This window comes from Onychostoma macrolepis, chromosome 07 (genome assembly GCF_012432095.1).
Source record: "Onychostoma macrolepis isolate SWU-2019 chromosome 07, ASM1243209v1, whole genome shotgun sequence".
Taxonomy (NCBI): domain Eukaryota; kingdom Metazoa; phylum Chordata; class Actinopteri; order Cypriniformes; family Cyprinidae; genus Onychostoma; species Onychostoma macrolepis.
In genome coordinates this window covers 6,285,149-6,313,050 of record NC_081161.1, presented here as the reverse complement: position 1 = coordinate 6,313,050, position 27,902 = coordinate 6,285,149, and the positions used below count along the sequence as shown (strand labels likewise).

Sequence of the window (27,902 nt, the reverse complement as noted above, 5' to 3'; positions counted from 1 at the left end):
ATAAAGGTGGAAATCAGTCTGGGGTCATGCTGTTTATCTAAACAGCAATGTTGTGCTTCTGGAAAACTCAGTTTCCCATGACCATCCTCATCCTCTGCCCATGCTCAGTAGTGGCGGCCATTCATAACATTACAGCCATTTTAAACGGCAGACTGGTGGCCAGTGACAGTGCTTATGTGTTGGTGTCAATTCAGGTATAAGGCATAGACGATACGTGAAGGGAGACTCACTACGTGACTGTGTGTGTGTGTAGGTTGTGATGCAGAATGACACAATAGTCCAGCCAATGAGAAAACACACACACACTACACGCTGACTGTGAGTGAATGACTCATGTGCCTTACTGTGACCCCATTAGGACAGTAAGGTTATGGGTCACAGAGTGAAGTATTTTCTGACATAGACACAGGGAGAGAAAGACAGATGAGACAGAGATCATAGACAGAGCAGGACTCTCAGCCTTTCACATTAGTCAAATTTAGAGGTTCATAAAAGAATCATTCTTTTGAAACGACAGTTGAACTCATTCAAAAACTGGACTTGTAGAAGCTTTCCATGTCAACAGTTCATAACTAATAATTTTATGAATTAATAAAACAATATTTTGAAATGTGTCAGTATAGACATATTATATACAAAAATAAAATGTCTTCCCATTAAGGGAAAAAAAGAAGAAGAAAAAAAGATATTTAAATACAATTAGATCTCCTAGACAGAAATTAATTTAAATAGAAAATACATTTTAAGTCTTATGCTTTTTAGACTTTTATCCTGTAAATAAATAAATAATAAATAAATGAATAAAAATAAATAGTCTCTAAAGAGTTGTTTTTAACTTAAATTAAAACTATTAAGAAGCTCAAATAAAATACAATGTAAATATTAGATGAAACATTTTTTTTATAATTTTCGAAAATTTGAATTACTAGAACTTACGTTGAAGATGAGTTAAAACCAATACAGAAATAAAAATTAAGCTAAAAAACAATTTTAAACAAACGAATAAAATACAATAAATGCACAAACAAAATCACTAAAACATAAAAATATAACCATGCGGAAATTACATGCCAGTGATTTCCACATGAACTCAAATATCACACGCTTATCTGTTATTGATATTAATTTTATAGCTCTCTGTATCAAATGTCTATGTATCAGAGGTTTCTCTTAAAATTCTGAAGGAAAAATCTAAATAAATAATAAAGTCTAACTGAGAAGCCCATGCTTCCTGAGCTATGAAAGACCAACCTCTGTGTAATACAGCTTTGAACTAGTTAATAAAACAAAATTAATAAACAAATGAATGAAATGAAAAGTCCGAAAGAACCAATTTGCAGAGTCAAGCCATCAGTCTGTCACAGAGACCCCAATGGCTTTCTGAAGAGCTTTCCATTGTCTGGTGTGATGAACTTGAGCTTCAAGCGTTCAAGCCCAGGGGTGTGTCTGTCTAATCCTGACCCCCTGCAGCCCCTCGTTCCCCCCGCCCCGCATACACACACACACGCTCCAGCTGACGCCTGCCCCGATGACCAGCACTTCACCGCACTACTGAATAAAACACCCCGTAATGAGACAGGCCACAAAATGGCTCCTCCACCAGCACATATAGCTGGTGCTGGATGAGCGAAACAGGAGAGAGAGAGACAGAGAGGGGGGCAGAGTGGAGAGCAAAAGACTGAAAAACAGCAAAAAGGTCACATCTCTGCTTTCAATACTTCCTCTTTTCAATCATTTCCTCTCTTCCATCTGTTTTTTCCTGTGCATTTCACTTTCACACCTTCTATTTTCCTCATTTTATTCTTCCCTCTCTCCACTCCGCACAAAAATACTTATTGAGGAGACAAAGGAAGGGAATGTAGGGAAGAGACAGGTGGCTGTGTCTGAGGGATGAGAGAATCACAGGAGTGAAATCCAGTCTTCCCTCTTCATTGAGCATAAGGTGAAAAAATGGCTGCGTTTGGTTTTCTTCTACATTTGAGATGGCAACACAAGGAAGACAGAACAATCTCTGTTGCATCTCAATGTATTTTTATTTCTCCTGGAAGACCTCAAATCCCCTAAGAGAAGCAGTGTCCACTCCTTCCCATCCATCCAGTCACACTTATGTCATTTTCTCACATTGTTTCAGGCCCTATTATGCACAGAATGCTCCAAATGCATCTCAACTGCTTTATTTCTATTTTCATAATAGCAAACATCAGCTTAAAGAATATAAATGTACCGGATTGTGTCTCGGTCAGACTCCAGAGACACACGGTCCTGGATAAATCTGTAAATCATTCCATCTGGAAGTTGAACGGTGCGTTTCGGACTTCATTGGGTCTGGTTTCGGACGAATGCGCAGTGCGGGACCTCCAGCGTCCCCATCGGGGAGGACATGGTGGACGGGGTTTTGCTTGGTTAAAAACACGCATATGAAGCAGAGTGCACTGACCTCTACTCTCTCTTACATGGACATTCATACTGCAGAAAAATCATACTGAATAATTGTAACCACATTGTAATACTTTGGTTTTACACCTTTGGAAAGTATAATGCATTCAAACACGTGATCTGCAATCTGCAAATTTTATAATGCATTTTTCATTTTGTTTACAATTATTTATGAAAACATAATGCAAAACACACAAAGGCTTCAAGTGCAGTGTTACAGCATTTTTTTCCCCAAACCTAAAAATTGCTTAAAAGTCTATATGCATGCAACAACAGGATACGTGACAGATTCACAGTCATCAACCCTAAGAGGGATGCTAGATGCTATTATCCATGTGATAAGTGTTGTGCACAATTTAGAGCATTTAAGTCATTAGCTGCTGTTTTCCACAGCAATTCACACACTTCAGGCTTTTCTGTCTGGGTCACGGGTTCAAGAGTTCATTATGACATGCATGATCACCCGCGCGCGCACACACACACACACGCAAACAGCATCACTCCAATTTCATTTCTAAGCCACACACAATCACATAACACTTGTTTTTAAACTGGAATGTGAGACAAACACATTTTAAGTTTAGCGAAATGACAGGCAATTAAAGCCAGCTTAACCTTGGGCCACCATGCTTAATTAGAGTGATTTGAGTGGTGTGGTCAAACATTCTCGAGAAGAGGAAGTGTCACAAATATGTGCCATTCTTCTCACAGATCAGAATTAAAATATCAGCATCCTATTACACTAAACAGCCCCCTGAGCTCTCTCTCAAACCACAGAAAAAGGACATTAAACTCATGCAATCATACAGCTATTCAATTATGCATGGATTGGGCTATATTTTCTTTGCGGGTGTGAAGTACAAAATGTTAAGGGTTTTTTAAACAGTAGCAGTTGAAAGTTTAGACACATCTGCTAATTCTTTATTACCATCTTACATATTTTAGAACAATTATATAATCTAAACTATGAAATAACACAAACGGAATTACGGGGAATCATGTAGTGAACTTAAAAAAAAAAATGTATTAAAAAAAAAAAAAAGTTCAACCAATACTATTATATTTTAGCTTTTTCAAAGCCCCATTAGGTGAAAAAAATTGGGGGGCTTGAAGACAAAATTGATCAGAGTAATACATCTGTTTTGATATCATAATGAAGAAAAATCTCATTACAACAATGAAAGTCACTTGTAAAACTAAAATTAAAAAAATAAAATAAAAACAAACAAACAAACAAAAATTAACTGAAGTTGTAAACAAGACCAAGATAAATGGTGTATATTTTACAAGAAAACACTATTTCAGTCTTTCTACTTCAAAATTTCAATTCAGTGTGTTACTTGGCATTTCTTTGTAATTATTTGTGAAATTTACTAGCAATTTCTAAGTGACAATTGTTTCAAAGCAAATCTTCAGACATTTAATTATTTCAATCATTCAAAGTAATTTAGCAGTTTAAAAAATATATATTTTTACACATTTTTGAATGCCAAGTCATGTGGTGCAACCAAAATGCAGAAAAAAAGTATCATACTATTAGATTTACTGTGTCACACCCCAAAAAACCCATCTTTCAAATCTACATTAAACCAAAATGAATGCAAAGAATATGTTTGAAATGAATGTGTGCTTTGTCTTTACTACCAAATGAATAACAACATTTAAATTTTGGTTATATAAAACATTTCATACATAGGCAAATTAACAATTGCCTACAAGAATAAACACAAATCTTTAGTTTAAATGGCCTTTAAGATTACTATATGTTACGCTTGCATGGAAATATTAAATACTGCCTTTTTTTTCTATCACACACTACATATTATGTTTTATATACTATCATAAAGAAACTGAACTGAGAAAGACAGACAGAGAGAGAACAAAAACCCAATATTACAGCCCAAAATGTGTGGAAATTCACTAGTGGGATTCTTCACACTTGTCTCGGGTGTTAATCTGTCATTTGCGTGGAGGCACGTTTGGACTTGAGAGGCTGCTGACATATGCTGAAGAGTGTGAGTGTGTGAGAGAGGAGAGGCGGTCGTACCGACCGGAGGACCATTGACCTGAGCGGCCAGGGGTCGGCCCGCGTTACTGCTCAATCCCAGAGGTCTGTGTCACAGCCTGATAATGACCTCTGTCAATAGCTGATGGAAATGGACAGGTATCGGCAGGCCCACTGACCACCATCAATGAGGTACCAACAAGTGCCAAGTCTGTTAATAACAGGTGACCCATTGGCCTCGTGACACAACTATAGACCCTCGACTACAAGTGACTATGAGCGTGTGAGAGTAAATACGCTGGAACTCACACGAACGAGTGTGGAAATAGGTGTGACAAGAACAAATAAAAAAACCCCAAAAAAAGTCTTCCTGAAATCCATGTGGTCACACACGCAATAGTAGCCACAGCGCACACACTTCCACCAAGCCTTTGTGTCTGGTTCTTAGTAACTTAACGGACACTTCCTATAATGCTAACCAATGGCCCTCCTCTAAGATTACATGCAACTTAATCCACCCTCACACACTAATTTGTTTTTCTTCTTGTCCTTTTTTTCCTCTAGCTGGGTGTAACTGAGCCCTTGAATATATACAAATTTAATAGAGCAAATAGAATCATTATCAAATTCAAATCAATACAAATCTAGCCCCAGCGCCCTTAAAAGGCAGCAATGTTGAAATACAACACTCTCTACACCCCCCTCTTGCCTCGTACATCTGACGATCATGTCAGACATGGACAAGCAGACAGGCACATTACAGCTAATCAAGCTGGCACAAAAAAGCCTTTATTAATGTACAGGAGTAGTACTTTGATCAGTGACAAAATCCCAAAGCCACAGCAACGATACCGCACTATATAGGATGCAGACAATTACCTTACGGCAAGTACATGGCATTACTGTAAGAAAGCAATATGCTGCCTTTTTTTTTTTGTTTGTTTGTTTTGGAAATAGATTAAATGAGAAGGAGGTCCTGATTGAGACGAGGTTTGGTTAGTCGAAAGTGAGTTCGGTAAAACTCCTGGCTTTTCACTGCTACTTTTTTCTACAGTCGCCTAATTTTTGTTGATTTACTGAAAAACATTCTTGGTAAACAATTGTTGACATCTGCAAATATAGACAGACTAGTCGCAGCCTGCAATTTTGTGTACAGTGTGTCATAAGGGTGATTGATGCGTTCAGACACAAAAGACAGCATATTGCTGGAGCACTTTTTGATGTTAACAATCTTTTTATGTGACAAAATGACAACATTTATACACTGGTGAATTACAGGAGGGGAAGCCATTTGCATTATCCTTTGAGTACATTTTGGGGGTAGTTTCTTATGCTGCATGGTTGTTTGTTATGCGGTTGTGTTTCTGATGATTTTGTTTAATGCAATAATGTCGTATTTAATGTTTTGCTACTTCTTAGGCGTACTTGTACATATAAAAAATAATGCCCCCAACATTATTTTCAAAACCGTTTTCCTTTAATTTTTCAAAATTTAGTAATATTACAGAGTACCATATGTAATTGTAATATAAAGGGTAGGTTCAAGACTTCTGACACCTGTCAAACTGTCTATAATACAGCACCCTACTCACAATATGCCTTCTTATTCTTTCATAATTTTTCAGATGCTTGTTCACCGTAAAACTAAATAGGATAAGTAAAAATAGGACAGGCTGACAAAAAAATAAATAAATAAATGGTACTCTTCACATTGCATATATTATTGAAGCATGTCAATATTTACATGTTTAGGGGACATTTTAAGTGAAATTGCATTTCCTCTGTTTCCTCAAGTAAAGTCTTATAATAAAGATGACTGATAGATTTTTTCTTTTCTTTTCAGTGTATATTAACAAAACAAAACAAAACTGAAGCACAAAATAATTGTTTACCTCATAAACGCCTTTCTCCCTTCGCGCGCTATATGCAAATATACCTTTTGAGGTAATGCTGATCCCAGCCGGATACATTTTGCTACACTTTACGTGTCTCATTAAGACTAAAGAGCAGCGGTCTAAAGCTGCTTTGTCAACTGCTGGACGAAAAGCAAATGTTGTTACTGTATATATTGCGTTTTGTTTGTCACCCGCGCTACATTTTAAAACCAAAGACTTAAATGCTGTTAAGGATGTCTGGGAGAATATTGTGTTTACTACTTTGACTGAAGCTAAAGTGTGTTTCATTTGCGTCATTTGGAGTACTGTCTTGATGAAAACAGACACTCACGTGAGGATTGCGGGAATCCAAACTTCAGTATGCAGATGTAATTCCATTTGGGCGGAGTAAAGTTTGCCTAAATGCCTTGAACAACGCGATGCATTTACTGTATCGAGTATTTATCGTGTCGTCTTGTAGGCCTGCCTATATGCGTTTCAAAGCTCCTGCTGAAGATGCCATCCGTCTCCAATGCCTTGTTGAGAGCATTTATAGCCTATGTGGTCTCTTTTATAATTAGATCTAAAATGCATGAAGTGAATAATTCCAAATACAGTATAAAAAGTTCGGTGAAAATGAGGAAACAACAACAATAATCATGTAACCTTTTGTTTTTTTTATCACTCAATTTAGCCAAATAAATAATTTGGAAACACTTTAATATATTAATGTATGCCTATATATTAAATATTATACTGCATACATTATGTTTAAAGAAAATATAAGGTTTGTAAATTTTCTTTAAATTATAAATAACCAGACTGCTCATTCTAAAACATGTCATTTGCATCAGTGTGTTCACGATATTATTCTTAAAGAATTTGTTGCCTATAACAAAATAGTGGCTGCAAACATTTAGCATAATACAGATCTCATAATAATAATAATAAAAGGTAACACTTTATTTCGATAGTCCACTTTAGACATTCTACTGACAGTAAGTAACTTTGCAAACTACATGTCAACTAGCAGTCATTAGAGTATTAGTAGACTGTCTGCTTAATATCTTCTGACACTTTATTTTGATGGGTCCACAGCATACAACATACTGACTATGAGAAACTTTGTAAGTATGTCAGCTTATTCTACTAACCCTAAACCTACCCTACTGAGAGTTAGTAGATGCAAATGAATGAGAATTAGTTGACATGTAGTTAAAAAGTTACTTATAGTTAGTAGAATGTCTAAAGTGGACTATCGAAATAAATAAAAAACTAAACAAATAATAATAATAGTAAAGGCAATTTCACAGGAGAAAATCTCAGTCTTGCACTATCCACATCAAAAAACTATTAAATACCTCTATATTCTGAACTGTGAACCCATATAGAAAACTTTCAAACATCCAGGTCTTTATAATTCCCTTTCTGCTCTGGATTTCCAGTGAGTCTGGACAGAACATGTGTGCAGTAGCCTTGACCTTCTCTGTGACAATGCTTGGCTGAAAGCTGGGGGTCAGAGGTCAAGTCTAGCCGGGGCAAGGGACCGCACTCACCCATACAAATGCATAGAAGCATCTGCTGTGCACACTTACCATTTCTCTGGCTCACACACACACACACACACACACAAACAAAGAGATGTCTCTTTTAAATCTGTGCAGTCTTCCCAAAGTCAAGTGCACGGTTTGAAGCAGATCTAAAATAATGTTATCAATATCACAGATAAAATATAGATTCAATCATTTTGAGAAACAGAAAGATATAGCCTCACTACAATCAAACTTCTCTTGCAAAAAAGTGCAAATATAAGCTTGCATTAATGAAACTAAAGAGTACAGATTGTTCCAAAGCTTACGCTTGAGTAAAACAGAGAAAACAAATATTTGAGGGATCTTACAAATAATATTTGAGCACATTATAAATTCCTTTAGGCTTAACAAAAACATGAGCTTGTGTGCTGTGAGCTCAGAGCTGAGACTCTGTGACTGGATACGGAATCACAGTAACAAGGTGAGAATGGTCACAGAAGAGCCTAAAATTCACTCATTTTGCCTCTCTCTCTCTCTCTCTCTGTCAGTCAAGATTGAAAGAAGCTTTAGAAACATTAGAAAGTTTTCTAGGGTTAAGTTGCAATAAATGCAAAACAATACACATACACCACATGTGTCAATGGGAAGTTATTTTACATATAGGTTTAATACTGCAGCCCATCAATGTGAACAGAAATTGTGTTTGCAAAAGTGTATTTATTAAAGTTATAGATATAAAAAAAAAATCAAATTTAAAGATCTGTTTTTCTTATGTAAAGACATTAACTGTATACTTTTTGGGGTCTTACCTTGTTGATTTAAGTGTTTCTATAAATTAGATTTTAAATGGATTTTGTGATAATACATTTTTTTTGTATTAATTACTTTAAAATTTACTTAAAAATGTCTATTTAAGACATGAAGTCATCTTTTTTCCATTTTGCATGTTTGTGCTGTAAAATAAGCAGGTATATGTAAACTTTTAGTAATGCATTGAATTACACATGACATTTTAAAGACTGAAATAGTATTTTCTTGGAAAACATACTTCAGCTTTGAAAAAATCAGTTTTTACAGTGTAGACATTTCTCGTTTTAGTCTTGCTTCCAGTGGTCGACTTGGTATTTCAAGACTAAAATTACAGATAAAATTATAGTTTTAGTTTTCATCTTCATTCAGTGTCTGTATTATTTTTGTGTGTTAAACTTTAAATTGTATACAACTTGGTCTCATACATTTCTATCCTTTGTGTCTCTTTTCCATCTATGACGGTGAGGATCTGACTTTTTTTTTTTTTTTTTTTAACTTCTGCACTCCAATTTACCTTTACATTTGAAAGAAACCTATATGTACGTTCAAACATCACGTCAATAGCAAAATACGTTCCACATCCTTTTTCTTTCTTTCTTTCTTTCTTTCTCCCTACTTTTCCTCTCTCCCATCTCCTTCCCCACATGCATTTAACATTTCCCTCTGCCTAATGTGCTGGTGATGTGGGTCCGATGAGGGCCTGCTGGGGGCAGGACTGCATAGGTGTGTGTGCCCATAAATGTCATCAATCTCCCAGCATGCTCCATCCCTGTCATCTGAAAGACATTTAAGCCTGCTCCACGTACCATTAAAGAAGTCCCCTCCACTGCCCAACCACATTTCACACTGGAAATAATACTTTCCCTGAGTGATGGGCTGACTGTTTAGGAGGAAGCGAAGACGAGAGTGAATATGTAGAGTTTTTTTTTTCTTCTTTCTCTTCTGTATTGCCTTCACTTAGGCCATGTAAAACAAGAGAACGTCTTTTTGATAGCATACATTTATTTTCACATCTCAAGCACCAACCTGAACCTGTAATTGTACGCTTCATTTGTATTTAGAGATATTTAAGTTGAGTTTCAAGGGTGACTTGCAATAATCTACAAAAAACATCTAGCAAAATCACAGAATAAGCACTATTAACCACACACACACCTCAGCTTCCTCAGTCCTTTTACTAAAACCTCTCCGAACAGAAGATGTTTTTCACAGGGCGCAGCCGAAATCCCGAGAGTGCGATCCAGTCTTGCACAGTGGCTTCACTTTAGAGCATCTAATAGACAGAGTCATTCTCATTCCCCTTCAATTCACACCTAAAAGACTGAGCTGCCCTTCCAAGCCTTAATTATATACTCCCCAATCACTGTTTAAATGTAACCTTCTCTTCTGTTCCTCCCGGCCAGAGAGAGGGGTACAAATGAAGAACATTGCTCCTGAGGTAAATTCATATATCACCCAGCGGCCAAACCGAAGCTTGAGGGGGGGTGGGAGCAACGCAATGGATTTATTATGTATATGGGAAGCAGGCATATGGTTTAAAGAGCAGGCTGCTTGGTCAGCAGTGTGCGAACTAGAAATGCAGGCAGATAGAGAACACACGGGATTATGGATCTCTCCTTGCATGTAACTGAGCAAGGTCTATTGAGCAAAATTGAATTATTTTACTTTCTCCCCAACCAAAACCATCACTGCTTTATGGTATTCCCTCTCCTCTTGAGAATACGGTGCCCTTTCTTGACACAATCATAGAGATATGAAACGAATGCTGACGTCCGTGATTTAGAAACTTTAGATATTTATTCAAACTATTTTTTTAGTAGCAGTCATGAGAACTGTGAGCGGTGACTCAAATAATATTCAGAATTGCTATTCACAAACGCACCAATAATATCATTTCAAATCAGCGGTGTCTGGAGGACATTTCAAATGTGCAGGCCTCTCTGGGTTATTTTAGACCAGTGGAATTCCATGTTTCATATTCAGGTCATAAGCTAATGGAAAACCATTTACTTCATATAATCAACATGAAAACATCTTACTTTACATTATCAACAAGCAAAAAATACTAAAATATTTACTTTACACTGTCAACAAGCAAACTTACTTTAGCAATCATACTTTACACAATCAGAAAGAAAACAATACTGGAATATTTACTTTATCAACAAGCAAACAGTTCTATACAATTTAGTTTACACAATCAATAAGCAAACAACACTAAAATATTTACATTACACTATCAACAAGCAAACAGTGCTAAAATATTTACTTTACACAATCAAAAAGAAAACAGTAGTAAAATATTTACTATACCAACAAGTATACAGTACTATACAATTTACTTTACACTCTCAAACAAGCAAACAATGCCATATTTACTTTACACTGTCAACAAGAAAACAATACTAAATTTACCCTATCAACAAGAAAGTAACAATACTAAAATATTCACTTTACATTATCAACAAGAAAGGAATACTATAATATTTACTTTATCAACAAGCAAAGTAAATTTACTTGACATTATCAATATGCAAACAATAATAAAATATTTACTTTATCAACAAGAGGGAAATACTATAATATTTTTATTAACAATTTTATTAACAAATAATACCGTACTAAAACATTTACTCTACACTATCAACAATGAAACAATACTATAATTACTTCAACAAAAAAGTATTACTATCATTTAAAATGGATTTGTTGTTTTGTTATTGGTCAGTCTATTTAGAACAGTTCGTTGCGATATGTGAAATCATCAATCACAGTGATGTAGAGGCAGTTCCTCTTACGTAACCTTTTGCCATTTTTGTGCTATTTTGTGCCTCTTCACATTCATGTCATGCTTAAGACCTTCAAGACAATGCAAAGAGCTCAACAAAATTAGAGTTTTATATATCATTTGATATCATATTACGTTTCAATTATGCATAGTTTTACTCCGATTTTTTTGAAGGATGCACTACCTTCCTCACCTCCATCGGGATAACATTACAATTTCAAATACAAGAGCAAAAATATGCACCTGTGTCAAGAAAAAAACAAAATCAAAAATTGGTTGCTGAATGAACAGCAGATATTGTAAAATCATGTGGAGCGTGTAGCACAGACTGCAATCTTTCTTCACTCAGACCAGGAAGGTATTTCGGTACAGGACGGCACCGGCATCACACTATACGTCTCCATTGCATGCTCACATCACGTGACTGGAGTGCAGGCTCCGCAGACCAGCGGGTGGGAGATGACTGGCCGCCATTTTGTGTGAGTACCTGCCTCATTTGTTTACCTGCAGATAGTGTGCGTGGCCCCCTGTCTAATAATTTGTCTGGGGTCCAGCGGTGTTGTTATTGAGGCAGTAAATTTGGGATATAGAGGTACGGGAGGCATGATGGACAGATGTAACAGGGTGGTCGGCAGGCGAGCGAATGAATCAGGGGTTATCACAAGCGTGGAGAAGCTGTGAAAACACCCCACACCCAACGCCTCGGTCCAATTCCGACTTCATGTGTCTTATGGTCCTTCCTATCTCCCCTAAGCTGATACTGTGTTTCAGAGCTCCTACCAGGGCTCCTCTCCTCTTGTCCTCTTGTCTCCCCGCGAGGCCAGACGTGCGAGCCGCATATGGTGTGCTGAAATTGCTGTCTGTGAGAGCATGCCTCTGCCTGTCCAGACTTCATCAGAAGGATTAAAGAAAGAGGGGGAGAAATCAAAATATAATGATGATAGCAGGGCTAGGGTACCGCCTCTCTCTCGATGGCCCGCTGCAGTGTGTGCTGGGGAAATGCTGCTGGCAGAAACAAGCAGGGCTCGACAATAAGGACTGCCCGATGGCCTGAAGCCAGCGTGAAAGACGTTTGGGACAGTTCATGGAATACAGTACTGTGGCACATGTGTAATGTGTAATTTGCATGTGTTTTTACGTTTTGCAAATTTAACCTTTCAAGTGATTTTGCACGAGGTCTTAGGGGGGCATTTTCACAATACTGTTTTCAACTAAAAACAGAACACTTTTGATGCGTTTTGGCCGTTCACTTAGACGACAACCGTGTTTTGAAGGTCTGAAAATGTAATTTTTTGAAAATGATACCATTTCATCTCCGTGTAAACCACAAAAAAAAAGCGCTGACATCCTGCGCATTCGTGTTACATGTTCACGTAGTGTTTCTTTACAAATTGACTGGCCTGGCATGCGTAAAATAGCATTTTAAGTTCCTTTTGCAAATCTGTGTAAACGAGGATTGTATGGCAACGTTGTCTTCTGTACGTGAAAAAAAAAACACCTTTTCAGCTTTTAGCACATCATTGTTGTACCTTCAAAGTGAAATCCTAATACCTGCTGCTGCCTAGATCATTAATGTTAATCAGACAAGAAAAAAGAGAGACAATCACTCATGGCTTTTGACTGAATAACTTTAATAAGGCTTAATCTATATCTATTTATACAGTGAAGACTATGCAGTGTTATTTTATTTCATTAGTACATATCTGTTGTATTTCTTACCTGAATACTACTGTTAGAGTTACCCGAAAAACTGTGTATTTCATTTGTATCTTTGTTCTGTTGCATTCATTTTTGCTATTGCTTGTAAATTGTTCCTGACTGTTTACTTTGCCTTTAATAATGCTCGAATTTTATATTAATTTGGATAGTAGTTTTTGCTGTGGTATCAAAACTGGAACTGAAAATTGTAAAATCCACTCATATCTAAAATGTTGGTATTGTAACAACCTTATTCATAAGAATACAAGGTTACATGAGTCAAAAACAACGGAAACTGTAACTATTATTTATACCGGGCCACTAGAAAAAATCTCTTGCGTTGAGCCCTGCCTACTGTATTTACTCCAAACAAACTCGAAATCAGTTCAAAGGAGTGCAAGTGCTCTGCATACTCACTCTGGCCAGTAATTCACTAGAAAAGGGGCTCTCAATTAAGTACAGCTCTCTTCCGTATATGACTTGTTTGACCTCAGATGTTTTATTTAAAAGACAAGCAACAAGCACCGACATAGAGTCAGGTGAGTTGGGTTGTTGCATTGTCAGAGACTGAAATGGCAAGTCGGACGCAAACCCTTGATGAGGCTAATACATAATCGTGTGTGCTTTCATCTTAGCCCCTTGCGAGACTGATCAAGGGACAAAATGATTATTGAGGCCCAAGCACTGTTATTATGAGACACACAGTTATTGCAGTCATCATCGTAATTGGCTTCAAATGCACAAGGTACACAACACAACTAAGGGCGCACAACATCCTCTCCTTTTATCTTCCAAGATGCTGCACATGAATGCATGGTTTATATAAGATCGAATTAGCAGCAAATGAATGTAATGTGAATCAACATTGCACGCTGATGTTAGGTACAAGATGAATAAATTTCATGAAACAAACTAGTCTAATGTAAATATACAAGAATGACTTCCAATTTGCAAACTGCATCGGTTATATTGCATTAGCTTACGGTATGCGGTGTTATTGTGTACATAAGTAACAGATGTAAATCAGAAGGTTGCGATTGAATTTTATTTAAATCGTATGGTTGGATGTATTGATGTCATCAACGGCAATAAGAGATATGACAGGCTATGCAATGCGACAAGACAAAAACTCTATGCATATGTTTTCATTTAAGCTATGAAAAGCTAGAGGTAAAGTGACATCTGTTTATCAAAAAAGTGGTAAACAGACTCATTTGTCTCTGTACATTGCACACAAATGTGGCAAAGCAGCCATACAGTTCCGGCCAAATAAACAGCAATAAATCGAGTTTTATTCTGGGATTTGCCAAACACCAGCCTTGCTCCTACATTTGAGACAACAAAAATGCAATCTTGACATCTTGCCCCGGCAGCAGATAATATTTGCTGTTCTGAGACCCATTTTCTTTTGTTGCAGGTTTCTCTAAGCCCAAGACACTTGAAATTTAAACCCAGTTCAAGAAATATTATTTGCCACAGGGCGAGGTAAATCTCTTGGCAAGCCCTTTCAAAGGGTTGGCCTGGATTTGTTTACTATTTATCTTATTTAAAAGCGAGGTTCAGTTTTACTTTTCAAAGGCGCGTTGGCTGCTGTGATCTCCCAGGTCAACAGAATGATGAATGCCCTTTTTCTCCATTTGAAGAGAAAAAGCGAAATAATAAGAGGATCATTACAGAGAGAAGCCAGCCGCACCTCCGGCCCTCCCCTATGAACAACTTCAGCCTCCAACACAAAACACATGCACGATAACGTCTGCAACTTCCCACTTGCTTCGCTGCTGCGCACAATTCTCACAATCAAAGCAGTGGTCATTTGAACACAGTTTACAGCGTGATCGCTGCATATAAATATACGTGAATTGTTTTTGATAATAAAACATATTAATCTGAATGCACTTTTATTTATTTGCAGCTTAATCTTATATGCTGAAAGATTCATTCATTTTGACCTGTGTTTTGATTAACTAAATAAAACACACAAAGTGATAAGTGTACATGGGTGTGTGTTGCATTAATATAAGTTTTTGAGTCAATTTTATTTAAAATTTCTGCTTTGATTCAACATTGTACATGTTGTACACTCAACTGTACTCAAATAATTCAGTTTCAGTGAAAGCAAAATGTCATGTTTTGGATTATGACGTCTGGTCTAATGTCACTGCTTTTCCAACATTTTTTTCTCCTGAGATTTAGACAGAAGGTGTGTTGAAATTTTCTTTCAATTTATATATTTGATAGAGCAACCTTTGGCCTTATGTTTCTGCAGTTTAGACTAATTTTATGGACACGTAACTATAGTTACGAACAATACTGTCAGTAATGATCTCTAACTCACTTTTAGTGATTAACTATATGTTTGCAATTTCATTAGCAATAGCTAACATTAGCAATTTTAAAAGTCTGCTATTTTAGAAGCACTATTATGTTGACAAGTTACCACATTTTCCTGATCGTTTTGTTGCAGAAACACATATTTAGACTCTTCTGCATGTCTTTCACTCCAGCACTTTTAAGTATCACTAACATGTTGCTTAACTAGCCAGCATTTATCCATGCAGAAATGATCCAGAACTGAGAATCCAAAATATAAGAAATCAGTGTCAACATTAACCACTGCAAATGCTGAAAATATCGCTAGATATAAAACTGCCTTAAAAACGGAAAAGAAAGAAAAAATAAGAATCCGAAGAGCAGCCGGCAGAGGCATCCGGCACATACGGACACACACACACACACACACAGGTGTGGCGGTGTGTTTCAGGTTAAAAGAGGAAGTGTGAAGCCCAGAGCTGAGTGACCCTCTCGCTGGCTGTGTTCACAGATGGGGTCAATGGCACCGGAGCCATTCTAAATGGCCAGGTTCCTGGAGCACACCCGGGAGGAGGACAGGCCAGGCTCTAGAGGAAACAGTAGAGATGCTCCATTAAGAGAGCCTGCAGCTAGACAGCGCCTGAGGGGAGAGCCGTACTGACCCACTGGTGAAGGCTGGGATCACAAACCTCCACACACACAAACACACACACACAAAATGGAAGCAAAGCTAGAGTCCTGCAAAAGCACAGCTTGACGGTGCTCGGCCCGTGAGAAACACAAGGGCATCATTTTAATAGCTATAACCACTTTTAGTCAAAGAAACCATAAAATTCTACCTTTTGTGAGAAGCAGTGACAATATACTTATAGTGGAGATCCCTACAAGGGCGAAATAATGTAAGTACAGCAACATGAAAAAAAAAAAAAGCTTTTGATTTTCATTGAGTTTCGACTAATTTGATATCAATTTTCACCCTATTTTCCTGAATCTGACACAGCTGAGCCACAGAACAGGTCATTGTGTAACAGATTCGATTTTGGTGGTGGCTTAATTCTGATCAAATGTGAAATTAATTCTGATTAAAAATATATATATGTGTGTATATATATATATATATATATATATATATATAATAACACTCAAAAAGTACTACTTCAAATATTTAACCAGACTATTCAGTATAATTTTACGTTAATATATCTTTTTTTTTTTTTTTTTTTTTAACTGTTCAGTTATTTTATTTATATTAGTTTAAATTATTTTAGGAAAATAATTGAATGTTACAGATCACAGTACAGTTGTTATAATGGTAACACTTTACAATAAGGTTGCATTTGTTAAAATAAGTTAATCACTTTAGGTAACATGAACTAACAATGAAAAATAATTTCATAATTTTAGTTAATGTTAATTTTTAAATCTTAATTAATGTTACAGTTTCATCTGTTAACAGTATTTAAAAGAACTAAGCTGAGATTAACAGAACACCTGTACTTTACAGTTTGCTCATTGCTCATTATTAGTTCATTTTAGTTAATGCATTTAAGTGTTACTGTCATGACAGGTGCATTATACTCTGAAAATTATGCTACTGATATTATCTCACTTTAGCTCAGTATCAAAGCCTACTGTAGTATGCAGCCTTTCTGTCTGTTGTCTACATAGGCTGCTGTCTTCTAAGGTGGTCATGAACCTCTGTGATTTGGAACAATCTACATAAGCAGCAACTCCACATGGCACACAAATAGCACTGTACAAGTGTGACTCAATTTGCAATTGATTCCAGTATAGTTAAACTAACTACGCCACAATCTAAAAAGCATAAAAATAACACAAATAGTAGGTCAAATATGGTACTAAAAATAAAAAATAATCATGCATAACTATTTGTAATCAGTACAGTCTGACTGAGCGAAATATACATTTATTTTGATTTTTGATTTTTTTTTCCAAGGAGATTGTCAAGGATGGGCAATGATTAAGTTCATTAGTTACGTTGGTAGCATTAACTTGCCTGTCTTTTGGAACATCCTTCGTGTCAGGAGCACACATACAGTACGATGCCTTAAAATGCTCCCTCCGTAGGCAGCTCATAGGTATGAGAGCAGTCCTGGGAGTCTGTGGCATCTGGCACTTTGCGTTAGCATGGACTGAGTTATGAAAGGGGTTTGAGCGATGCCAGCATTTTAAAAATACATCTCTGTCTATTGTGTCTCACTAAGATCACTTTCCACTGATAAGGGGGTCCCTGGGGCACCTCCACTTACCCACAAACTGCCTCCAAGGCTCTTAAGGTTAACGCTCACAGTTTGACTATCAGATCAATAGTTGTAAATGACTTCATCACACCAAAGAGGAAACTTTCCAGCTAGAATTGGTCCCTCAGTTACCCCTGACAGAGTACTGCTTGAGGAACATCGTGTTATTTTGGCTCCCTGATCTTTATCATAGACAAGATGCTTCAAAAGGAACACAGATATACTTTAACTGCATTTTACGCCATTTCGCTGTGCATGCTAAGAGAATCAGATAGGAATTTCGGTACAAAGATGGTGTATTGAAATATCTGAAAAGACATGCATGACTTTGTTTTTAACCCTTTGAAGCCTGACATATGAAACAATAGTCAGAAAAATCTTAAAAGTTTTAGAAACTTTAGACCAAAAATATTAGATCATATAAAATCTACAAAAATAAGTTTGTGTATTTGTTTTTTTGTTTATTTATTTGATACACCAGACTTATATGACATTTAGTGTAGATGTTGATATTTATATGGCCAAAAATTTTTATTCTGATAGCTTGTAATGTAAATCAATGACTATAGCAGACTACGTACATAAAATGCATAAAAATATCACTTGTCGCTCTATATCTCCCAATAATATGTTTTAGTGAGATTATATTTAAATGCTTAGTTTTATGACCAAAGCACTGTAGTTTTTATTTAAGGGGAAATATAATGCAATGTAATACAATGATGATAGATTGCCTCAAAAGCCTTATGCATCATATTTGATGCATTTTACATGATTTTTTTTTAATATATATTTTTTACATTAGGTGTTTATCTCCAAACATTACTAACACTATAAAAGCTTTTCTTATGTTTAATTCATAAAAAGTAAATATTTTACTGCAAAAATGTCCCTGGAAGAGGGCATTTTTATAATTATACTAAAAGGTATTTTACTTGATAAAAACAACAGGTTATTCAGCAAAGTTTTCATCATGTCACTAATTAGAGGGCTACATTTGTGTATCAGATATGACACAGTAGACTCTATAGGGTTAATTACATTTATACATGCATTTCTCAAACGTTTGAGCTCCATAAGCATTTACTGTTCTGCATATAGTAAAAAATCTATCATTCTGAATTAGCATGCAAAATACAAACCGCATTAAATGCACAAGCTTTCATTAAGGCAAGATTATGCACATTATTCAGCATAAGCCTTGAATGTGTCTTAGGCAGTTTATGGCACACTGAGAGGTGCGTGTTCACAGTGGGAAACACAAGACATTTGCCTTCACTCTTTTGTCCTTGCATAGAAGCGGTAGTGTCCGATCTCCCCCCAAAACCTTCACAAATGTCCGCAAACCTGCCTGCTGTCCGGGTGCCAGTGCGTAATGAGTGCTGGCAGAGCACTGGTTAATAGGGGAGCAGAGAGGAGCGTCAAGCTAGAGATGTATTCATGCGCGTGGCGTTACACTCCAACCCAGGGTGACAAGTCTTCATCCTCGCAGCCCGAGGCCAGGATTAGGTCTGGGACCGAGGAGAGAGCGCGGCTAGCCACACAAAGCCGATGGTAATGCAAAATCTTTTTCATATTAACCTCACCTCCCTTCCCTCGGCCTGACAGTGGACAGGCCTGCTCTCTTTTGGGTGCTCAAATTATCCTCAATTACTGCGGAAAGGCCAGGCGAGGGGACGTCACCTAACCTTCACCATCTGTTAGGTTCAAAGCCCCGGCAGCCAGCCGGTCCGCCTGTCTCCTGCCTCCTCCTGACCTTTCAGGCCCGGCCCCTCGACCCTCCCTCCTCACTCCGACACCCCCCTTTCTCCGGACACAGCTGGGAGGTCCGTGCGCGCACATCACATCACGCCAGAAAAGGTTACCGAGATTGACTGTTTTTCACACTTTTGCATATGAGAGTGGAATATTCAGCACCAAAACACTGTGCGGTGAAAATATTGCTTCATTTTGTTTTTTTTTGTTTTTTTTTGAGTATTTTCATAAATAGGAAATGATTCCATCAGATTTGTTTAAGTGCAGCTTATCTAAAAATTTATTTTATTTACAAAATTTAAATGTTAACTTTAGAATTTTTGAAGGATCGTGAATAACTAATGAACAATCATTATGTAAAAGAACGCAATTGTATAAAAATGCATTAATATATTCAACTGAATGTTAAAAAATGATTAGTATATATACAATTATCAATGACCAAAATGAATGAATGTATACTGGTAGTATTGCAATAACTAATTTAAAACCTACGATTTTGTAAGCATAATGAAAAAGATTTACTTAATAATATTTCACAAATAACTACACAGAAACACATTAAACATTACATTGTGAAGTATAAAGACTGAAATAGTGTTTTATTGTAAAATGTACTCCAATAATCTGTTTTACTTACGAATTTGCTAAAGGATTTGTAACAATTTGTTTTTTTCTAAAGAATTATTTTTGTAAATATACATAATAAATAAATAATTATGTATTTCAAACACATTTATCTCTAAAAAAAAAAATCATGAGTCATTCACCTAAATATACTCAACGATCATGACTGGAAAGTGCATGAAATCTTCAGATCCCATTCCTCGAAACCACATCTTTATTTTCTACATCCTAATCGAACGCTACAACTTTCTCCTCAGCAGATTTCCCATCCACTAACAGCACCTGGCTGTAATTAAACATTCATCTGCTTTTGGCATTGTTCTTGTAAAATATTGAGCAGATCTTATGCCTCCTATAGCACATGCTGCACTGAATAATTGAAGGCTTATTTTCTGTTTGTTTTTAACCTATGTGTTTTAGCAAGTCCAGTAAGTCCATTTTGATTTTTTTTCTTTTTTTTCCCCCACTGCTTCCCATCACTAAAGCTGGACACTCTAGAGGCCTCCTTTCACAGGTCATCTAGCTAGGCCTGACGGCTCAGAAATAACTTTTAATAAGTCTGATAAATAATAGATTGAGTATACGCTAAAGCCAAGCTGAGAGGTACAGGGAGCAGGACAGCGAGCTCAGGCAGACAGAACCTGCCTTGTACACAGACACGCGCACACACACTCCTCCCTCTCCAGACAGAGCGCTCTCAGGGGTCAGGGGTCATGGACTTGACCTTGGAGCCGCTAGGAAAATGTTCACTCAGTCTTTTATCATCTAGGATTATTCAACGGGAGGCCTACGCTTCTCTCGGCATTACCCTTCATTACCCCCACCTCCAGACCGCAGCCATCAGAAGCCCAAAAATCCCCAAATCAATATTTCATAGTGACATAATTGTCCATTTAAATAGATTTATTTGAAATCCGATTGATACCTTCCTCTGAAATGAATGTCTGTATTTTTGAGATATTCAGCTGTTTGGTGAATAATAATGCATCTCTCTTTTTCTTTTTTCTATTTCATAATCACTGGAATTCATTTGTGTCTACAGAAATACCACAAACAACTGTAAAAAACAAAAGTTATGAGCTAAAAAGTAAACTACTTTTCCTTGTGCATTGACTTCACATCCATATGTTTTCAAACATAATGTTGAAGATATCTTTTTTTTATTATTATTATTTTGTTATATTTATTGTTTTTGAATCAAGACATTTTTCTTAGGGATATTTCTTTTGACCTAAATGTGTTTTTTTCTTTTTTCTACCACACACACACACACACACACACACACACATACACACATACACACAGAGAGAGAGAGAGAGAGAGAGAGAGAGAGATTCTGGTCTAAACTGGGATTCTCTCTGGTTTTCTTTTCTTTCTTTCTTTCTTTTCTTGTCACATGACAGCAAAATGGCTTTATGCATGTTGGTGCCACACTGACTTTGATTTACCTGACATATGTTTTTCAAAAACAATATTATTTTAGAACTAATTGTAATAAATTAGAAACAATTTGGGGGGGAAATAATAATAAAGTGTTATGCAAAATCAAAGCAAACAAAACATTATAATGTGACTGCTTTATTAGGATCTCTGTACAGTTACACCACCTAGATATATGTATTTAACTTTTTAAATATATATTTTTTTAAATTACATTTATTTATTTTAACCATGCACACAATAAAAATAAAATAAAAATCAGCCAAATTTAGATATTTAAAACATGTTCATAATAGAACAGGTAAATATATTATGAAGATACATTTAAAATGCATGACATTTTAATGTATTTTTGAATAACAAAAGAGCGTCACGTCATTAACACACACACACACACACACACACAGGCGCGCGCGCTCTCGGTTTTATATTTAAACAACACTCCTTGTCTCTTATTGTGTCGTTTTTGAATCGCGTACGTCCGCCTGTCAAGACAATACAATGCTTTTTTAGGTCAAATATTGCACAGCGCAGATGAGTGCCGCGGGAGAGGCGTGGGGGGTCACAGATATGCCACGCATCGCTAATCATGACCAGCAGATCTGCGCCTCCGACACTGAAAGAGCGGCCAATCTCACAGACAGGTGCGGCGCTGAGCAGCTGTAACACCGGCACGAGCAAGCCTTGTTCCAACAGCACTGTTTCCTGTTTGTTAGGTTTTTACAAGACATGTAATAATAATTTAGTAAAGCATATATCTCTAATCTACATTTTGTAAATAACGTTAAAATATGACAAAAATAAATAAATAAATAAATAAATCATATTGTGTTACTACAATTTTTTTTTTTTTTTTTTTTTTTAAACTTAAAGTGAGAATTAACAGGGCCATAGTGTGTGTGTGTGTGTGTGTGTGTGTGTGTATTGTCCCCGATCGTAGATGGGCTCTTCTCCCCTCTTCTGGGCACTGTGCCATCAACAGAATTAACCAAATCAGCTCAGCACACGTCAGGTTAATACAGCAGTGACTAACACTAATAGCAGGGCTGCTTGTTTCAGTCTCATTTGAATGTGAATAGTGTTTACCACTGAGAGCAGCTTGTAAGGGCCGGCTGCTGTGAATACACAACAACCTGCCACATAAAGGCTTTCAATTAGCCTGTAATAATTAGCCACATTCTCTCCAAAGCAATTAGGGGCCAATTAGCCTTCATCGTTGCTTAATTGGCCGGATTAATTACCCACTGGCAGCCTGTTCAGGAATGTGAAGAGAGGCATGCAACAGAAAACCACTAGTTTGCATATTATTCATGAAGAAAGGGGGGAAAGGGAGAACAATGTAATTAAATAATAATGGCAATGGGGGGAAAGAGGGTGGTTTTGCTGGTTTATACTAAATCTTTTAAGTGATTGTAATTTATTTAGTATAATATATATAATCATAAAATCTAGTCTATTTAATCTGCTTATTTTATGTGTCTTTTTTTTCTTTCTTTTTTTTAAGGCACAATTAGGTTTTTTTTTAACGTATTTTTCTTCTTTATTAATAATAGGATCTAATAAACTTAATCGGTGCATGCAGATGATTCTTTTTTTTCATATTTAACTATGAGCCGGGAATAAAACACCGATTTTCAAAAGTAAAAACCATCCTCTAAAAATCAGTTTAGCTACATTTATCAAACAAAATACCTTGGAAATGCGCAAAAGCGCCATGTGATCTAAGCGTGGCTATGTAACACCACAAGGACACAGAGGACAAACTAAAAAAATAAATAAATAAATATGTTTCGATTTATATACAGCAGGTAATAGTATTACTGTGTGTTATCTACTGAAGGTGACAATAAATCTAGTGCTGTGGACGACTGACATTGTGTAAAACTCATATTGTGTGGAGCATCTAACAGCACTGATTTTTTTGGCTTTCTTTTTGCCAAGAAGGTATTTTATGATTTTCAGAAGCTCGGTTGTGTGCGTGGAGCGCAAAATATTAAAACAAATATGAATAATCTAGGACGCAATTGCAAAGTAGACTGTCCTGTAATGATCAGCATGCTCTGGCTTTTATTTACGTCCAAATGTGTGATGTGAAGGGGCAGCAGTGTAATTATTGTGGAGAAAATAGGTCAGACTGGACCTCAGCAGTGTCCATTTGTCACAATGCATTGAGTGAGGTGAATGACTCAGAGGCATATGGCTTTCATCTCAGCACACTGAACAGCTGATTTCTTCAGAAAGCTTCTGTTAAGTTCAAGGTCCCGGGGGTCGATGATCAGGCCCGGCTTCACTGGAGACGCTCATCGTCACGCGCTCCACACACAAATATGCACTGAAAGTTGCCAAAAGAAAAATCGCCATTGTGTTATCCACGAAAAAAAAAAAAAAAGCATTCTATTTAAATATGACGTATAATATTCCAAAATGAAACTCAATGGAGTTTCTAATCAAAATTGAGACAGGTTTACAATCATTCCAAACAACAGATTTTTAAGGAATATATTATATACATGCATAGAACAATTTAGTCTATCAACTTGCCTTTACGAACCAAGTTAAAAAAATAAAATAAAAATTATTCGTGATGTTAAAAATTAAGCATGGTCGATCAAATAAGCCCACGTTATAAATATTTAAAGAGACGAAAAACAAATGACGTTTATTTTATCAGCAATATAGCATTAAGTGCAACATGTCGACAATGAAATAATTGATAAAAATAGCCTAATAAAGCACGGATTTCCGTTGATGAAAAACATTGTCAAATTATTAATAATAAATCGAGAAAATGCACAAACACAAGGAATCGAAAGCTAATCGAAATGAGCGTTTGTCGTTCATTTTCCTTTAACATACAGCTATATATAACCTCTTAACATGTAAAATTAAATATATGCATGCTAAAATATTTTAAACATCATATTATTTTAATAAAACTATACTAACAATACATATGCCATTTTTAACTTTTAATCATAAGTCAGTCCGCATTACTGACATGACACGACGGGTGTTCAGGTAAATGCTAAATAACAAATGAATAAAATTAAAAGAATGCATACATAAAATTATCTATATAAATTACACACATTAATAGCCTAAATACAAAAATAACAATGACATTCACAGGTGAGCCCCGTATTATTACAGTGAAATATGATTAATGCATAATAGTGTTTCACTTGTATTTGTAAGAAATACCGAAATGGCTTTAAATAAACGGACTATTAATTATAATGATGCAAAATAATGATAACGAATAACGAATTTGAGCTTATCATGCAAATGGATTTTCACAATGTAGACAGAGAAACTCTTAAAAAACTTGAAGAACTCAATTACAATTGCCAAAGTTGTTGGACAAGTCGCGGCAAAACTATATGCAAAACACAGACGAATTATTCTGTCATTTAAGGGAATGATGCTCATGTCCAGATTGCATGTATTATGTGAACCCCTGAACCTGTCCATTTCCAGATGACACTGGAGTGAAGGTGATCCATGTATGTTCAGTAGAGATGTCCAATTCCCAGTGCTGTTCATCTCTGTGAAATTATATACCAGTTTTCCGTAAGGGATCTAAATTTATTCATTGGCTATTTTTTGATGTCCTTCACCTGCATGGCCAGCATCTCAGTTGCTGATGAACCGATTCTTGAAATAAGCTGTCCAGATTTATAGGGATCACCTGCTTAAAATAGTTTTTTTATTATTATTATTATATTTAATGACAGAAAATTAATTTAAATGGTTTCAAAACTATACAGACTTTTTGTGGATGCTAAAATGGCCTTATTGCATGTTCACTGCACAGAAATGACTGTTTAATCTGGAAGGAAGGAAGAAAGAAATGATAAATGAACAAATAAATAAATTCAAAAATGAATAGGAAGTTCTTGGCCATATAAGATGGCATTTGTAACAGTGAAACACATCTTGTGTTGTGAATTTAGAAGTCTTTATATATGTAGGTCGACCTCTACCTCATTGTTTTTGTAAACACAGCATATTTAAAGTCATAAAGAAATATTAACAAATAAAAAACATAGGATACATACACAAGTGCACCTGTTGTACAGTGATCCAAATATTCAGACAATGAATGAATATTACCTACTGTAGGCTTATTTGTAAACTGACATTTGGAAAAAAGGGAAAGGTTAGAAGATTAAAAATAAATAAATACATATTGCAACAAGAGCACTGTTTGAATGACAGTATTAAAAAAGCAGGGATAAAGAGAGAATGCATGTGCATGGAAAAATTGCTGAATAAAAATGACTATAGCAAGCGATAAAATGGTGCACGAGATCTACAGTAAGAAATAGAGGGGCAGACAGAAGGACAGACAGAGGTGGTCCCAGGTGCCCGTGCTCTTTACCGAATCCTGGTAATGACATCATTAGGCCACTTTGCATGACCAGAGAGAGATCCTCTTTCCGCAGAGAGTCCCTTCATGGAAGGCAGGTCAGCGACACGAGCCTCTGCCTGACATATAATTGCTGATATTGATTATAGGTTATCATATGCTGCAGGCTATTTGTAAGATAATGCCAGAGGGGTTAATTTGTTAGCCATTAACCTCTTGGGCCTGGGTCTGTGTACATATGAATTAAGTTTAAAACAAGTCCTGACTGGTTTCCTCAGCCCTTGGCCCTAAATGGAACTGTAATAGGGTTAAACCGAAATTACAATGCAACACCATGAAACAGCACTGCGCTCACACAGCCACCGCACAGGCCACTGGTATTTGAAAAAGGGCACTGGCCATAGGTTTGAAGAGAGCGGAGCCTTCGCACCAGCAATTAGACCACAATCTCCACCCATTTTACTACAAAAATATCTCTCGAAGGGCTCTTTCTGAAAAGCCTTTTGGTTCCAGAACACAATTGACATTTACAGGGAATGTAAAGTGTCAACCTGAGAAAAAAAAAAGAAAACGGGGAAAAACGTGAATGTATCTATATAAAACAAGCAGACATTGCAGCTACTCGTCATTTGTAAATGTGAAGTCCGCAAAAAAAAATGTCAGTAAACAATGCAAAAGAGAATTGTATGCCAGACCTGTAGCTCTATCATAAACAATGTCACTGAATTTATACAGTATACAGAACTCTTTTTCTTCTTTTCTTTAAGAATGTTCATTCAGCAAAGATGCAATAAATTAATCTAAAGTGACAGTAAAGACATTCATTATAAAAGTTTATTGAAGTTTCTATTTATCAGTTCCTGGAAACAGTTTTCCATTCACTGTTTACAAAGAAATATTAGGCAGCAAAAACATTTTTTTTTTTTTTTTTAATTCCTAATAATAAGATTGATTGTAAATATTGATAATAACCGAGCGCTAAATCAGAAAATTTGAATGATTTGTGAAGGGTCATGCAACACTGAAGACTGGAGTAATGATGCTGAAAATTCAGCTTTGCACCACAGGAATAAATTTCATTTTAAAATACATTAAAATAGAAAACGATGATTTCACAAAATTGATGTTTTTACTGTATTTTTGATCAAATAAATTCAACCTTGGTGAGCATAAAGCCTTGTTTATTATTCCAAACTTCCAAACTTTCAACCATGTTTGTGTTGATATTAAACAAGAGTCTGCAAAAAAAAAAAGAGTATAGTTTAAAAATAATGTTGTAAATAAATATCAAATATTGCCCAAGCAGAAATAACTTTGAAGCAGACAAATCCCCATTTCAATTAAAAAAAAAAAAAAAAAAAAATTACTTGAGTTTCAAAAACCAAACAGACAAAAAGTTGACAGCTATATCAGCAGCTTCAGATCTAATCTCAACAAAATCACTATCGAATGGACAATTCCATCAAATGTAAATCAACCAAATACACACACAGAAACCATAAAACACACCCACCAGCTGAACCGCAGCATAACAAAACTTTAAAAGTCTCCTGTAAAGCACACAGTACAGCGACTGCACATCAAAACATCGCAGCAAAGCCAAAGGAGATGTACCAAAAAGTTGAAGGAGTGTGTGGGAGTGTGCGAGTGCGTGTTTATGTGTCCACGTGTGTGTGCGTCTGTGCTGACGTGTAGGTGTGAGTTTAGGAGCGAGGGAGTGTGAGATTAGTCAGAGCAGCACAGGTGAACCTCAGAGTCTGACACACAGCTCTAGTAAAACAGCAGAGGCCGTACCTGTGCTCCTCTGCTCCGGTGGCATCAAACGCTCCCCAATCCAGCAGTTATCCGACAGCAGGACGTGTGGTCCAGGTTCTCTCCTGACCCAGCTAAGGAGCACAGGGAAGAGGACGAGAGCAAGCCAGAGAGATGGAGACAGAGGGAAAGAGAGGGGGGGAGTCAGAGGTTTGCACTGTGACACCATGATGGATCCATGTGAG

The 27,902-nt window shown here is 36.4% G+C and overlaps 1 protein-coding gene across 1 annotated transcript in view; it reads right to left on the bottom strand.

Annotated features, from left to right (window-relative positions):
* The window catches only part of zfhx3b (zinc finger homeobox 3b), a 244,284-nt gene extending 237,873 nt beyond the window's left edge, over positions 1-6,411 (bottom strand). Inside the window, 1 exon segment of the mRNA XM_058780649.1 lies at positions 6,334-6,411. The gene's annotated coding sequence lies outside the window, so the exon portion shown is untranslated.
* Positions 6,412-27,902: the final 21,491 nt, after the last annotated feature.